Genomic DNA, 15268 nt, shown 5'->3' on the forward strand with positions numbered 1-15268 from the left:
GCACAAAATAATCGTAGTTTATGAAAGAAAGAAATTATATATATATATATATATACATCAGTGTGAAAAACTTAGTTGTTTATCCACGTTGAGCAACGATTTGCAACCAACATCTGGGATGCTTTGTATTTATGTGTTGAAATTACTGACTGAGTTAATAAATCGAAAAAATTAAAATGAAAATAAATCAAAGATATAAGTTACTTTACCTAACATATCATCCTTGTTTGTTTTTTTTCAGCACTTCATGGTGTTTATTACGTGTACTACTTATTATTTAATGTTTCATAATTCTCACTCTTACGTTGTTTTAATAGTCTTTAACAATGTTCACGTTTATTAAGATGTCTTGGAAGCAGGCGTTCGATATTAGCTAATTACGTTTTTGGTGGAAATACTGGAAAAAAATATCAGCATATCATCCTTTACAAATGGTGTCAACTTAATGTTTAATTTTTACATTACGCGAATTCTGGAACGGGACCTAAAGATGTAAATGGTGATGTTTTTAGTTAAGGATTCTTAACTTGTTAAAACATGAAGAGCTTTACAAACATTTTTTTTTCTATAATATAAGCATATCCTCTCTACAGCCACGTCGTCTTTACATAAACACTGAAAACTTGTCTGTTTGTTTCTTTGTTTTAGCACACAGCAGCACAATATGCTACCCGCGCTGTGCTCACCGGAGAGACTGAGCTTCGAATTTTAACGTTATAGGCCTTCATGCTTACATCAGTATCATCAAATACCCAATGACCAATGAAAATGTTGACTTATATCAAGGAATTCAAGGAATTTCTTAATGTTTCTGATGTTTTGTATTCAAAATTAACATTCAGTCCTACTGTAAATGTCGATAATTAAATCGAGTAATAAGAGTGCTATTAGTGGACACTTAACTAGATAAATTTCACCCTAATAAGAGAATTTCTGTAGAAATCATAGAGCTAAATCAGTCGATAAGTGCAAACAGTTAAACAGTTAGGTATAATCAGATAAGTATATCTGTGAAATAAGACTGTATGCTTTACATTAAAAAAAACAACCAAAACTTGCTGAATACATATTATCGTTACGGTTATATTCGTGTATAAACGAGAGAATTTTTGAGCAACTGTTTTCTGATATCAATCAATGATTAAAGTGATAGTGTTATAAGATGCATTAAGACAATCTAATATCTACCCTCTTATTGATATTGTTCATAATTAAACAATCACATGATGATTCATTTAAAAAAATGTCTCGTATTTATATGTTTTCGCGTTAAAAGTTGTACATTTCTATCAGCATGTTATTGTAATGGAGCTTGTGGCGTATGCATCCAAAAACTGGGATTCGGAAAAATACCGCACCGATTATTACCAGTCATAACTAGGTAATATATTCATAACTAGGCAGTATTTTTATAACTAAAACAATTAAAATTTACACAAGTATGATATGTTTAAGATTACAAACAAAAGGAGAAAGTTTCAAATATAAAATAATCGAAAACAAACTTTAAAAAAATATTTGTTTTTCTTTAGCGAAATTTTCATGAGTGTTTCAACCGAAAAACAAGACATTTTCATTATTCTGTGAGGTAATCCTTTGATGATAGGCTAAAATTTCAATAAAATCTTTCTTCTCATGGATGGTGGACATTATTGAAGGTCAAGCATGAGTACATTGTTATTGAACTGTCAGAGAAATCCAGAAAAGGTCACAGGCCTAATAGCCTAGAGCAGGAACTAGTTGTAGAACCGGCAATTCTGTTAGTTGTTCATAATTAAACAAACAACCGTCGAAATTTTTTTTTAAAAGACTGCTTCAGTTCAGATATTCGATATTTTGTATGTTTTCACTTACAAAAGGTGACAAATGAAATCCTGTTTACAAGATGACATATGTGTTTTTTGTATTGCAGTTCATGTTTTCAGAGCTTATATAACAAACAACAAGCATAACCAACAGCTGGTTTGTCGCAGAAAGCGGAACATTTATTAGCGTCGTATAACTAATCCATATCATTTTTCTACGTCATTTTCCTTTCGTATTTACATTAAAAATTATGATGAATATTTTAAGCTTGTCGTCTGTACTACTGTTACAAATGGTAGGGTATTCCTTTTGTTTGTGTGTCTTTTGAGTTCTCCTAAAGCACGTATTTGTTCGGAAACGAAAGACCATCCAATACTTATAACAACAGCGTATACACGGTTCAGTAATATTCATATTAGGCTGTCATACGAAGGCAAAACATTTTGGATCGTTATTCATCTAGAATAGTAATCAGCGAAACGTTCGGGATAACAAAATCTGTACCATAAAGCGACTCATGGTTGAGTGTCTATTTCCCTGTCTCTAACGAAGTTTTCCCAGCTTCTCCATTCCTGATTGCCATGAAACTTCTACAAGTTTTTCGTTACTTATCAGTCCGGAAAAATTCTAAAAAGTTTTACGTTCTTCATTTTCACCAGTTTGATAGTAATCTCTATTTCACCCTTTTATCACTACCAAAAAATGGTTCTACTGGTTTCCCTGTAAGGCTGACGAAACAAAAACCATACCTGGCGTGGGTGCCATAGCTAGTATCTATGAAACACACTGTATTTTGAAAGAATAATTCTTACTTAGTATTTAAGTATTACTGGATTTCTGTGAGCACTGTTTTAAAAGACTTGTCTTTAATAGGAGCTGCTTTCTGACGTAGACAATGTTTTAAATGACTTGTCTTTAATAGGGGCTGCTTTCTGGTGCGAGCAATATTTTAAATGACTTGTCTTTATTAGGAGTTGCTTTCTGACGTAGGCAATGTTTTAAATGGCTTGTCTTTAATAGGAGTTGCTTTCTGACGTAGGCAATGTTTTAAATGGCTTGTCTTTATAGGAGTTGCTTTCTGACGTAGGCAATGTTTTAAATGGCTTGTCTTTAATAGGAGTTGCTTTCTGACATAGGCAATGTTTTAAATGGCTTGTCTTTAATAGGAGTTGCTTTCTGACGTAGGCAATGTTTTAAATGGCTTGTCTTTATAGGAGTTGCTTTCTGACGTAGGCAATGTTTTAAATGGCTTGTCTTTAATAGGAGTTGCTTTCTGACGTAGGCAACGTTTTAAATGGCTTGTCTTTATAGGAGTTGCTTTCTGACGTAGGCAATGTTTTAAATGGCTTGTCTTTAATAGAAGCTATTAAAGACAAGTAAGCAATATTTTAATGTACTTGCATATAACTGGAGTTTTCTGACGTAAAAAATGTTTTATACGATTTGCCTGGTGTGGTTTGTTTTGACTTTCGCGCAAAGCTACACGAGGGTTATCTGCGCTAGCCTTTCCTAACTTAACAGTGTAAGACTAGAGGGAAGGCAGCTAGTCATCACCACCCACCGCCAACTCTTGAGTTACACTTTTACCAATGAATAGTGAGATTGACAGCTATATTATAAGGCCCCTACGGCTGAAAGGGTGAGTGTATTTGGTGCGACGAGGACTCGAACTCATGACCCTCAGATTACTAGTCGAGTGCCTTAACCACCTAGCCATGGCGAGCCTGATTTGCCTGTAATTAAGGATGCTTTCTAATCTAAGCAATTGTTTTTACATATCTTGTTTGTAATTAAAGATGCTTTCTAATGTCAGCCATGTTTTAAATGTCTTTAAATTGGAGTTGCTTTTTGTGGCCGTAAACAATACTTGAAACGACTTACATGTGTTTGAAGTATACTTATCAGTGTAAACGTTTCATTTGTTCGCTTTAAAAAGAAACTGCGCAGGAGACTGAAGTTTAAATTTTAATGTCATAGGTTAAATTGTTCTCGAGTTCACCGCTGAGCCACAAGGGACGACAAAGTTTCATCACGTTACCCGAGACCTCAGTAGCGCATCGAAAAATGACAAAGGCAAGCCTAGTCATAAGTTTGGTTTGTTTTGAATTTCGCGCAAAACTACATGAGGGCTATTTGAGCTAACAATCCTTAATTTAGCAATGATTAACTAAACCTAAGGCACCAATCAACACCATCTACTCACAATTCTTGGACAACTCTTTTACCAACTAATAACCAGATTGACCGTTACATTATAATGCTACCACTGCTGAAAAGGCGAGCATGTTTGGTGACAGGGATTCGAACCTGCGGCCCACATAATGTGAGTTGAGCGCATCTTAAACACCAGGCCTTGCTAGGCCTAATCCGTAGGAAGCATTATAATGTGTCTGTTCATAAAATTATAAAACAGTTTAAGTATAAACGTCACGTGTTGTTTTCTTATTTTAATCAAAAATAAAATAACGTTTTTTGTTTGTTTGTTTGTTTGTTTTTTTAAATTTGGCGCAAAGCTACACGTGGGCTATCTGCGCTAGCCGTGCATAATTTAGCAGTGTAAGACTAGAGGGAAGGCAGCTAGTCATCACCACTCACCGCCAACTCTTGGGCGACTCTTTTACCAACGAATAGTGAGATTGACTGTAACCTTATAACGCTCCCACTGCTAAAAGAGCGAGTATGTTTGGTGAGACGAGGATTCGAACTCGCGACCTTCGGATTATAAGTCGAGTGCCTTAATTATCTAGCCATGCTGGACCAATAATGTTGTGAAATAAACACTTTCAGTGGTTTGCCATTAAAGACATTTTGTATCAAACTTTTATGACAGTAAACAAAACAAACATTGTAGACGTTTATATTGTTCACTTTGTTCATTAAGACTCTCATGGATCTTAAGGGTGTGTCTGTTAAGGGTTGTGCCTAAAACAGTAAACTAAATCATATTGACGAATTCTTAGTATCATTAAAGATGTAAGTGAGAAACGCATAACAAGAATGTTCCACTTCCTAACGTAGTTTTCTTGTGTTTTTAATGCTCTGAACATAATTCAGTGTTACTACACAAGGCCGAAGAAATCGTACACTTCCTATGGTGTTTGTGTGAGTTATAATGAATTGGATATCTGGATTTGAAATGAATCCTGTTTCCGTGTCGTCTTAAAGTTTATTATTAAGATGTTAGGCTCATTGAAAGCAAAGCCATACGAAACGCATACTAACTCGGTTTCTTCTTTTACCTCCCCACTTCAACCTCCATCCAGAAAAAAAAAAAAATCAGTTGCAAATTAACCGCCATTTCGCCTTTTCATTAACACCGACAGCCTATTCTTAAAGACTTGCAGTCATTTCTTTATTGAATCTTTTCTTAATGGATTTCCAGCCAGAAAACCGAATTTAAAGGTTCTTCCATTTAAACGAATTAAGAGAAGCATGCTTGCTGAGTAAGTTTTGTTCCCCAACTCTAGGAAAGTTCTACCTGATGTTTGTTACTTAAAAGTTGTGTTATTCTACACATAATCTTATTACCAGTGTTTCTTTTATGGCAAGGTATGAAAAGAAGTTTTTTATCGTAAGTGTAAAGGTACTAAGAAGGTTGGACAGCTGTGGAACAATACAAAGACACTGTATCTAGTGATTTACCTGGAAGAATTTCATGGTCCCTATACTTTGCCATAATAAAACTGCAACAGAGTGTGCTTTAATCAAAATAACCTACACTAGGATGTGCTTTAATCCAAGTAATCTATAGTAGGGTATTCTTTAATATAAATAACCTACACTAGGATATGCTTTAATCCTAGTAATCTATAGTAGGGTGTTCTTTAATATAAATAACCTATACTAGGATGTGCTTTATTCCAAGTACTCCATACTCTATAGTAGGGTGTTCTTTAATACAAATAATCTACACTAGGATGTGCTTTAATCCAAGTAACCTATAGTAGGGTGTTCTTCAATACAAATAACCTACACTAGGATGTGCTTTATTCCAAGTCTACTATAGTAAGGTGTTCTTTAATACAAATAACCTACACTAGGATGTGTTTTAATCCAAGTAATCTATAGTAGGGTGTTCTTTAATACAAATAACCTACACTAGGATGTGCTTTAATCCAAGTACTCTATAGTAGGGTGTTCTTTAATACAAATAACCTACACTAGGATGTGCTTTAATCCAAGTACTCTATAGTAGGGTGTTCTTTAATACAAATAACCTACACTAGGATGTGCTTTAATCCAAGTAATCTATAGTAGGGTGTTCTTTAATACAAATAACCTACAATAGATGGTACTTTAACACAAATGACCTAGAGTAGAAGGTACTTTATCACAAGTGACCTACAGTAGAAGGTGCTATAATTCAAATAACCTAATTATTTTGTCATTTGCACAATAAACTATTTCCTCGACCTACCAACCTAAATTCGGCGTTTTTCACTAATAGGTAGATATGCTTTAACATTAAAACCGAAACGTTCTTCCTCTATAGAAGTCATACTGAAGTCCATTACAAACGTTATCAATAAAGGATCGGTTCTTCCTGAAATACCAGCGAAACAATAAAATATTTCAACAATGGTGTACTCACAAATAACAAAATTGATTAAACGTAACTAGATACACCCGACTGTGTCAGGTAATTACGATCACGCTATAAACTAAAATGATATTTAGTTTTGACATTTCACCTTATGGTCATTGAACTAATAATGAGTAAGTTTTTAGGGGTATGATTTTTGTTTCTGTAAAAAATAAAAATAAAATTAGAGACACAAAAGTCGCGAAAACATGCGCAAAAACAGAAAAGCATACTAATGATAATGTAATTAGTAGTACAACAAGACTATCACAAAGGTATTTAGTATACTCTTCAAAACAAAAAATGCAAAAGGGATATTTTTGTTATTTTAAATAGAAATATATGTAATAACGTTACAAGCTTAGATTATGTGATGTTACACGTGTTAAGGCACTGATTGTCAGACCAAAATAACAATAAAAGTTGTGCACTTTGAAAACGGAGGAAAACATCGGATTTTTCGCCAAAACGCATGCGTGTCCAATAAATTTGTTTGAAAGATCTGCATGTTCTGCAAGTGCAACATGTGCAAAATCCCTATAAAAGTGACGGATTATCGGTTTCCATAGCTCAGTGTTAAGCCACCGACACGCAATACAGTTACGCCAAGACTGACTGAAGCACAACGCAACAACGCCATTGGTCGCTTGGAAGCAGGCAAATCTCGATCAGATGTTGCCAGAGCTGTGAATGTCCACCCAAGCACCATCACAAGGCTATGGAATCGTCACCAACAACATGGATCAACTTGTGACCATCCACAATCTGGCAGACCTCGTGTGACCACGCCCGCACAAGATCGCAACATCCGGTTGCGTCACCTTCGGGATAGGACCACCACTGCGACGTCTACTGCCTCAACCATACCAGGGCTGCGTAGGATTTCCGATCAGACCGTACGCAACCGTCTACGAGATTCTTAGGCCCCACGTGCAACCCATCATGGTGAACGTCAACGACGTTTTTCAACATGACAACGCCCGTCCTCACACAGCCCGACTCACCACTGTCTTCTTGAGACACAACAACATCAACGTTCTTCCCTGGCCCTTCAGATCACCAAATTTAAACCCCATCGAACATCTTTGGGACGAGTTGGACCGACATCTGCGACGGCGACAACCTCAACCTCAGACTCTACCTCAGCTTGCAGCAGCTTTGCAGGCTGAGTGGACAGCCATTCCACAGGATGTGATTCGTCATCTCATCGCTTCCATGGGCAGGAGATGCCCAGCAGTTATTGATGCTCACGGGGGGCATACTTGTTATTGACGTTGAGTGACGTTAAACTTCACCTAGTGAGCGTGGACTTCGCCTTTGCAGACTTTGGATGTTCAGCAGTGAATGTGAAAAGTTTCACACATGTCATACAGAACTACCCGGAATAAACTTGTTAACAATTTGTCTCATATTTTGCCTTTTGCGTTTCTTTTTTTGAAGAGTACAGATTATAATAACGATATCATGTTAAATAAGTGTTGAGGCTCTGAGAAAAGAGGCGTAAAGTTAAATATTACTAAATATTCTTAATTATGTCATATTCAAGCCTACTTACTTTATTTAGTTTAATAATAATACTTTTTTAAAATTTCAGTTTCGCTATTGTTTCTACTTCTAACGTTATAATTATTTTATAATTAAACATCGTTACTGTGTTCATTTCAACAACCGTATTGTTTAGTTTCAGTTGTGTTGTTGTTTCTATTTCAAATTTTGTAGCTCAATTTCTTTTAACCATGTATCAGTTTCAAATGTCTAAGAATTTTCGCGACCCCCAGTGGCTCAGCGGTATGTCTGTGGACTTACAACGCTAAAAACCGGGTTTCGATACCTGTGGTGGGTAGAGCACAGATAGCCAATTGTGTAGCTTTGTGCTTAATTAGAAAAAAAAAAGAAACTTCGCCTTATTTCTTTCTTTCTTCCCTCTATACTTTAAGGTGTTAAATTAGTAGTTTCTATATAACATTTCCTATAAACATGTTTATTAAAAAAGCTCATTATCAGCAGTAAATATTACGATCAGAAGAGAAGTTCCAAACAGAACTACTTACGAGAGCGAAGGAAATATTAATGACTTAAGTAGCTTAGTGCGATACGACATGAAACAACTTGGACAACACACATGTTATAAAACATTACACTTTAACCACATGTTTTCACAATAGAAAACTTCCGTTAAAATGGATAGCAACTTCGAGTTCTTAATTTGTAAACGTGATTCTATGTTGATCTTTTATATAGATTAACTTTAAATCTCTTGCACTTTCTTTCCTAATTTGCTGCAGCTGGTGTTTCATTCTGTTTTTATTTTAAGAGCATGTAATCTTTAGAATAAAGATAATCAATTCAACCTATAGCCTGAAAATCTAAGACGAAAAGGCTATGTATGTGTATATTTTTTATAGCAAAGCCTCATCGGGCTATCTGCTGCGTCCACCGAGAGGAATCGAGCCCGTAATTTTACTGTTGTAAATCCATAAACTTACCGCTGTACTAGCGGGGGGACAGAAAAGTCTATAGATCAAGTTATGAAGAAGCTAGTGTTCATATGAAAACTGAGATTTAAGAAAGTACTATAAAACTGTTGTAAAAACCTAGAGAACAAACAACAAAAATAGATCTATAAGAGCTGTTTAAAAATAGAATTAATTATAACGTTTTGTACGTTAACTGAACGCGTCGAACAACCCCGAGTGTTATTATAATTGTATATCAGAGAAGAATCAAGTTCCGAACAACGAGAACTCGATCATACAAGGCGAAACTTACTATACAGTTGGTGTCTTAAGGTATGTATTGTTGGTGTTATATAGTTACTATTGCTCGTATTATATTGTTGTTATACTTGATATTGTATGATAGGTATTATACGATTGATAATTATATGTGTGATATAGTTCGTCTAACATTGTTGGTATACGTGGTAATTGGTATTATACGTTTGATTTGACTGTTTGTTTGTTTGTTTTTGAAATTTACACAAAGTTACATGAAGCCTATCTGCGCTTGCCGTCCCGAATTTATTAATATAAGAAGATAGAGAAGACAGCTAGTCACCACCACCGACAGCCAACAATTGGGCTGCTCTATACCAACGAATAGTTGGATTGACCGTCACATTATAACGCCCCCACGGCTGAAAGGGCGAGCATGTTTGGTGTGACAGGGACTCGAACCCGCGGCCCTCGGATTACGAGTCGTGTGCCTTAACCACCGGGCCCAGTACGGTTGGTATAATTGATATTATATGAGTGGTATAGCTCGCGTTACATTGTTGGTATAGTTGGTAATATATGCTGAACATATTTGGTACGGTTGGTATTACATGGCTGGTATAGCTGGTAATACATGGCTAGTATATTTAGATATTAGTAAAATTAATCTTTTCAAATAAACAACTGTACAATCGCTTTTGTTTCAAACAAGTTCAAACACGTTTTTCCCATGTCCATTTCTAACAAAATGAGCTACATACATCATATTAGAACGACTGTATAAGCTACATCCTGAAAAAAATTTTGTTCTTAAAAGAATTTTTGTAAAGTTTTTTTTCTTCCCTACAGCAGTTTCACGACTCCTTATTCCAAGTCTTTTTGAAGCAGAAATAATCTTAACAATAACAAATCTTTCTGCTTCTAAGGCCCGCAACCTGTATTTCATGCTTAAAGTATATTAATAAGATTAGATCTGTAGTCGAAATGACAAGAAGTTCGTGTAACATAATGCTTCTACTGTAACATGGGGAAACACTCTCGCTGCACATTTTAATGTCATACTGCCTTCGAGGAAAACTTTCCAGTGCTATAACCAATTGAAACTCAGCAAGAAATATTAGATATTAATTCGCTCTAACGTTAAACTACCTTAAATTATTACTGTCAGTATTTCATTACCTAGAGAATTGGCCAGAAAAAATGATTCATATTGTTTTGGATATTCTTTCACATATTTGCAGAAAAATCCTGGATTTTTCTTTTTGTTTATAAAAACATCAGAGGTATGAGAATTAATATCATTCCTCATTAAAAAGATAATTGAAAATTCATCATCCATTTTTTTACGTATGCTTCGCGTGTATAGCGGCATCAGGTGGCGAAATATCACTTGGGTTACATCCACTATTCATTGAAGATTATGAATAAAATCCTGTTGGCCTTAGGATATGATACTTTTTCACATTCATTTTAATCATAAAGAAACAAATATTGGAACTCAGTTTTTAACGAATAATTTCACCGATTAGTATGTCGGGCTACGTATTAAAGTATTCAGGGCTCAAAAAAACGCATTTTTGAGTAGTCACCGCATTTACGATTATGAATACATTGTAGAAGTGATGATCATTCCTATTACTCGGTTCAAAGACCCGGAAAAGGTATTTGTAACGCCAAGTGTAGCTGGCCACCTTCCCTCTATTCTTTAGTTCAAAATTTAGGACAGGTAGCCATACCTTAACATTAGAGGTTTGGGCTCACGTAAATTTTTCCAACACTTTGTTCTGGTACAACCAACTTTAACATAAAACTAAACATTTTGGAATATAATTGTGTTTGTGACATGGAGTGAAAGAATGACACTGACAGTAAAGAGACGAAGGATGAATAGCGAAAATGAAAATGATCAAAACAACTAACCATGTACCAGTATTCCCTCTAAACTGCGCGACACCACAACAATTAATAAAGTGCCGCGCACTTCGTTATTCCAGTTGCGCACATTATCAGTAATAGTGAGGAGCATCAACAAGTCGATGGTGGTTGGTGAACATCCGCACACTGCCTTGATGGTGGTGTACATGAGAGTATTCATTCCCTTCATGGATTCAAAAAAAAAAAACAAGAGAGACACCGACTTAAAATACAATAACAACAATAAAAATCTCAAGATATAAAGTCATAAAAATTATTACGACTGGTGGAGTTTTGGGAATTAGAACTTTGGTCTGAAAATTAATTATGATTTCATTTTATAGATTCAATTAGTCTGTGATAAAAGTATATTATCTCTGTAACCACAATATTCACTGCTCGACGAGTTCCTAGCTCCATTTTGTTTCAAGTTAGGTTTTCACAAGCAATTTGAATGAGTAACTGTACGCCCTTCTCATTCTTCTTGAAGTACGGAAACATCAGAAACTAAAGTCCTATGATCCAACTTGTATTGAAGCATTACACGTCATTATCCGACTGTCACCACTGAACGTTCAGTTATTTGGTAGCAGAAGCACTTGGCAGTTCCAAGCAGTTTCTTTAGCTTCTTCTGTATCGCAGAGAGGAGCAAATCCTATAGATTACGTTTAAAAGCAGAACTTTTGCACTTGTATATGTTCAATGTTGTTCTTTAATACACAAGCCCCACGTGTGAACAATTACATAGAGACTGTGCGAGATCCCTAGAAAGCAGCATTGATGTATAATAAGTAAAGCCGTTTTGTGCTTGACCATCACCTTAGGCTCGGGTGTGGCTTTGAATCAGGTTTGAATCCTGGTGCTGTTAAACATTCTTAGCACTTTTAGATATGAAACTGACAGTCAAAGCTCTTTATTTGATTCAAATTAATAAGAGATATACCTGAGCCCTAGGGATCGCTCACATACCCTTTTAGCACGTGTTACGTAAGATGCTCCAGGTAGAAAATTCTAATTTTACTGTCTGAACGCTTAGCTTTCAATCCGTTTCCATCGATAATCCAAACATTTTGCTGGTTAAATGTTTTTCTTACATAAATTGAATATTTATTGACTTTTTGTTTTTCTGAGTTTGTTTTCAGATTCTTTAGGTTCTTTGGACCAACATGTTTTAACATCCAAACTATATATCCGACATAAATTATCCGTACTCAGCTGCGAAGTTCAAAGGTACCACATAATTCACAAAGTGTATGATTTGGTTTCGTTTGAATTTTGCACCCAGCTACACAGGAACTATCTGCGCTAGACGTCTCTAATTTAGTAGTGAAAGTCAAGAGGGAAGGCAGCTAGTCATCACCACCTACAGCAAACTCCTGGTCTACACTTTTACCAACGAATGGCGGGATTGATTATCACATTATAATGCCCCCACGGCTGAAAAGGCGAGCATGTTTATTGTGACGAGGATTGTTTCTTCAGATTGCAAGTCGAAATCCCTAACCACCTAGCAAACAGCCACTATACGCGCGCTACGATTGTCCGTAGTTTATTCACACACGCAGACTATAGATTTTTCAGATAAATATTTCACTTTGTATGGCTCACTACAAAGATACAGTCTTGTTCTCATAAACAGTTCCATTAATTACCCATAAAACATAGAATACTTGTTTAATTTCATATAAATACCCTTTCAAAATCAAAATAATTCAATATTAAGCTAACAGTTTGTCCAGTAACAGATAGATGGCTGCAGGTATAATGAATTTAGTGGATTTAATGAAGATAGGTACTTAGGCCTACTTAGGTTCGTCATCTGTGATAGTTTTTCGTTGTGTTAAGTGAAGCATTTTTATCATAATTTTTCTTGTAATAATTGACTTATATGTTAATAAACCTGATTGATAACATAGGGATGTTTGCGTAGTTTGTAGAAATTTCATGTTTTAGGAGCTTGGAACCTCGTGTGATTTAGTGATTATTGAATTTTATGTGTAATTTAGGTACATATGTTTTGTAGTTTTTGATTATGTTCTCTGTAGTTGTGTTCGCACTGTTTCCGGTAGAAGTCTTGCGTAATTCCCTCTTTGCATACTTTATTTCCAATTTCACGTACATGTTTGTTTCAACTTAGTTTAGAATCATAGTTTAGAAACCTGGAATTTGACTGCTGTAGTTACCTGGAGAAGAGTTCCACTAAGGTATAATTTTGAGGGCTGTCTACTTGTCTTGGTTAATTTTGTAATTAATATAATTTGTGTTTCGAGGAATTTATTTTGATTCTCCAAGTACTACGATAATTTCATGTTGATGCGTCAATAGTTGGAGTGTAGGAAGTCTTTCATTTATCTAAAAGAGACATTTCACCCACAAAAATGATGAATAATATAGACTAACTGCCTCTCTTTGCGAAATACCTGCCTCTGGAGTCAAATATTTTGAGAAAGTCTTTGATACATTTATTCCATACAATGTAAAAAAATGGCGGCCATAATTTGTTCACCTTCATATGATTCTTTTACTCATCTCATGAACTCGTGATTCACCAACCTTCATCAGACAGTTTGACTTATTGTAACACGTGGTTCAAACTTCATCATCTAAGAGTTTGACCAGTCGTAACAAGTCCCACTTTTATAATCTTAAAATAATATTATATCTCATTTTATACACAGCCGTTAAGAGTAATTTCCCACGTCATACTATTTGAAATACCTGAAGAAAAACAAAAACCTTTCAAAGTGTGGTTTTTTCTTTATTACTGTATGATTTCCAAAATTTCTTCTGCTACAGGACTAAAGAAGAAAAAAATTAAAATCTGTCTGAATCTGTGCTAGTAAATCATTAATCATTCCGTCACTCGATAGGACAGCGATACATTTAGCTGTAATCCAGGGTTTGATTCCCTACGATGGGCACAACGGGAACCCCAAATGGCTTTGCTTTAAAACAACCAAATAAAAACTAACCATACAGCCTTGACTGGTACTTACCACACAGCTGTTTATTCACCCGGAGTCCTTATATATAATTCCATCTCGTTACACACCCTGAATATCAAATTAAGCATCTTTTCATTCATAGCAGTTTTATTCCAGAATAACCTATAGCTAACAGTTCAAATGTTTTTTTCAAGTTTTATAACAAAATATCCATTCTTCTTAAACAAACATTTCCTTAAAATGTAGGACTGCTCAAGTAATGCTGAAGTCACGCTTACTGTGGTCTCACTGGAGTCACGGTTATCGGGATGAAACTGAATCCCTTAATAACTTATCAAAGGAAAACTAACACTAACGGCGTTCGAGATTCAGTAGCTTAGTTGAACAAAGCAATTGTCTATCTGGTAATTTATCTGCATAAGACAAAACTAAAAATTAACCCAGTTAAAGTAAGTAATTTAATACACCAATCTAAATAGAACTGTACAAGTCATAAACCTAAGCCTTGTAGTGATTAGAATACATTGATTCAATAGTTGGGTGCCCTTATTAGCAGTGACACTTTCGGTCGTAATCCCACTAACATCTCATGAGATTCACCAGATTCTAATATTTGTGTGTCTAAAGTCTACGGATTTACAACGCTAAAATCAGGGGTTCGATTCCCCTCGGTGGGCTCAGCAGATAGCCCAATGTGGCTTTGCTAAAAGAAAATACACAAATATTTGTGTGTCTGTTGACTTATGTGCATATCTTTATTAATATTATGGTTCGGTGTTCTCTGTAGAAGTAGCTTCTCGTAGATAACTTGATGCTAAGTGTCAGACGAGAAAACTTACTCTTTAAATAGTCAGATTGCTCATGAAGGACCTAAAACTCGAATCCTAATTTCATAACAAAGATCTATTCTGAGGCTTGTTACTCCAGCAAACACAACTGTTTTACAATAAGAAAATGAACACAAAGCATTTTTACTGCTGCGATAAAAATCTTTAAACGACCAGGTCAGAGATCTAAGCACAGCTACCCCTAAATTAGGAATTCTGATGAAATAAACAGAAAAAATCTACCTGGACGAGTACCCTTAAAACATAGTGAAACTCACTATTAGTTTCGCAATAAGCCTGCAGTTGAAAGAGAAGAACATGTCTAGTGGCAGCTCGAACCTTGGACGTCTCGATTTGCAACCTGACACGCCCTAGAAACAAACATTTAGTTTGAATTGGTTACTAAATAACATAACTGTTTAAATGCTTATAAACCTGTCCGTGTTCTCTGCACGTTTATACTTACTTGTTAATCTTAAA

This window comes from Tachypleus tridentatus, chromosome 7 (assembly GCF_004210375.1).
Source record: "Tachypleus tridentatus isolate NWPU-2018 chromosome 7, ASM421037v1, whole genome shotgun sequence".
Taxonomy (NCBI): domain Eukaryota; kingdom Metazoa; phylum Arthropoda; class Merostomata; order Xiphosura; family Limulidae; genus Tachypleus; species Tachypleus tridentatus.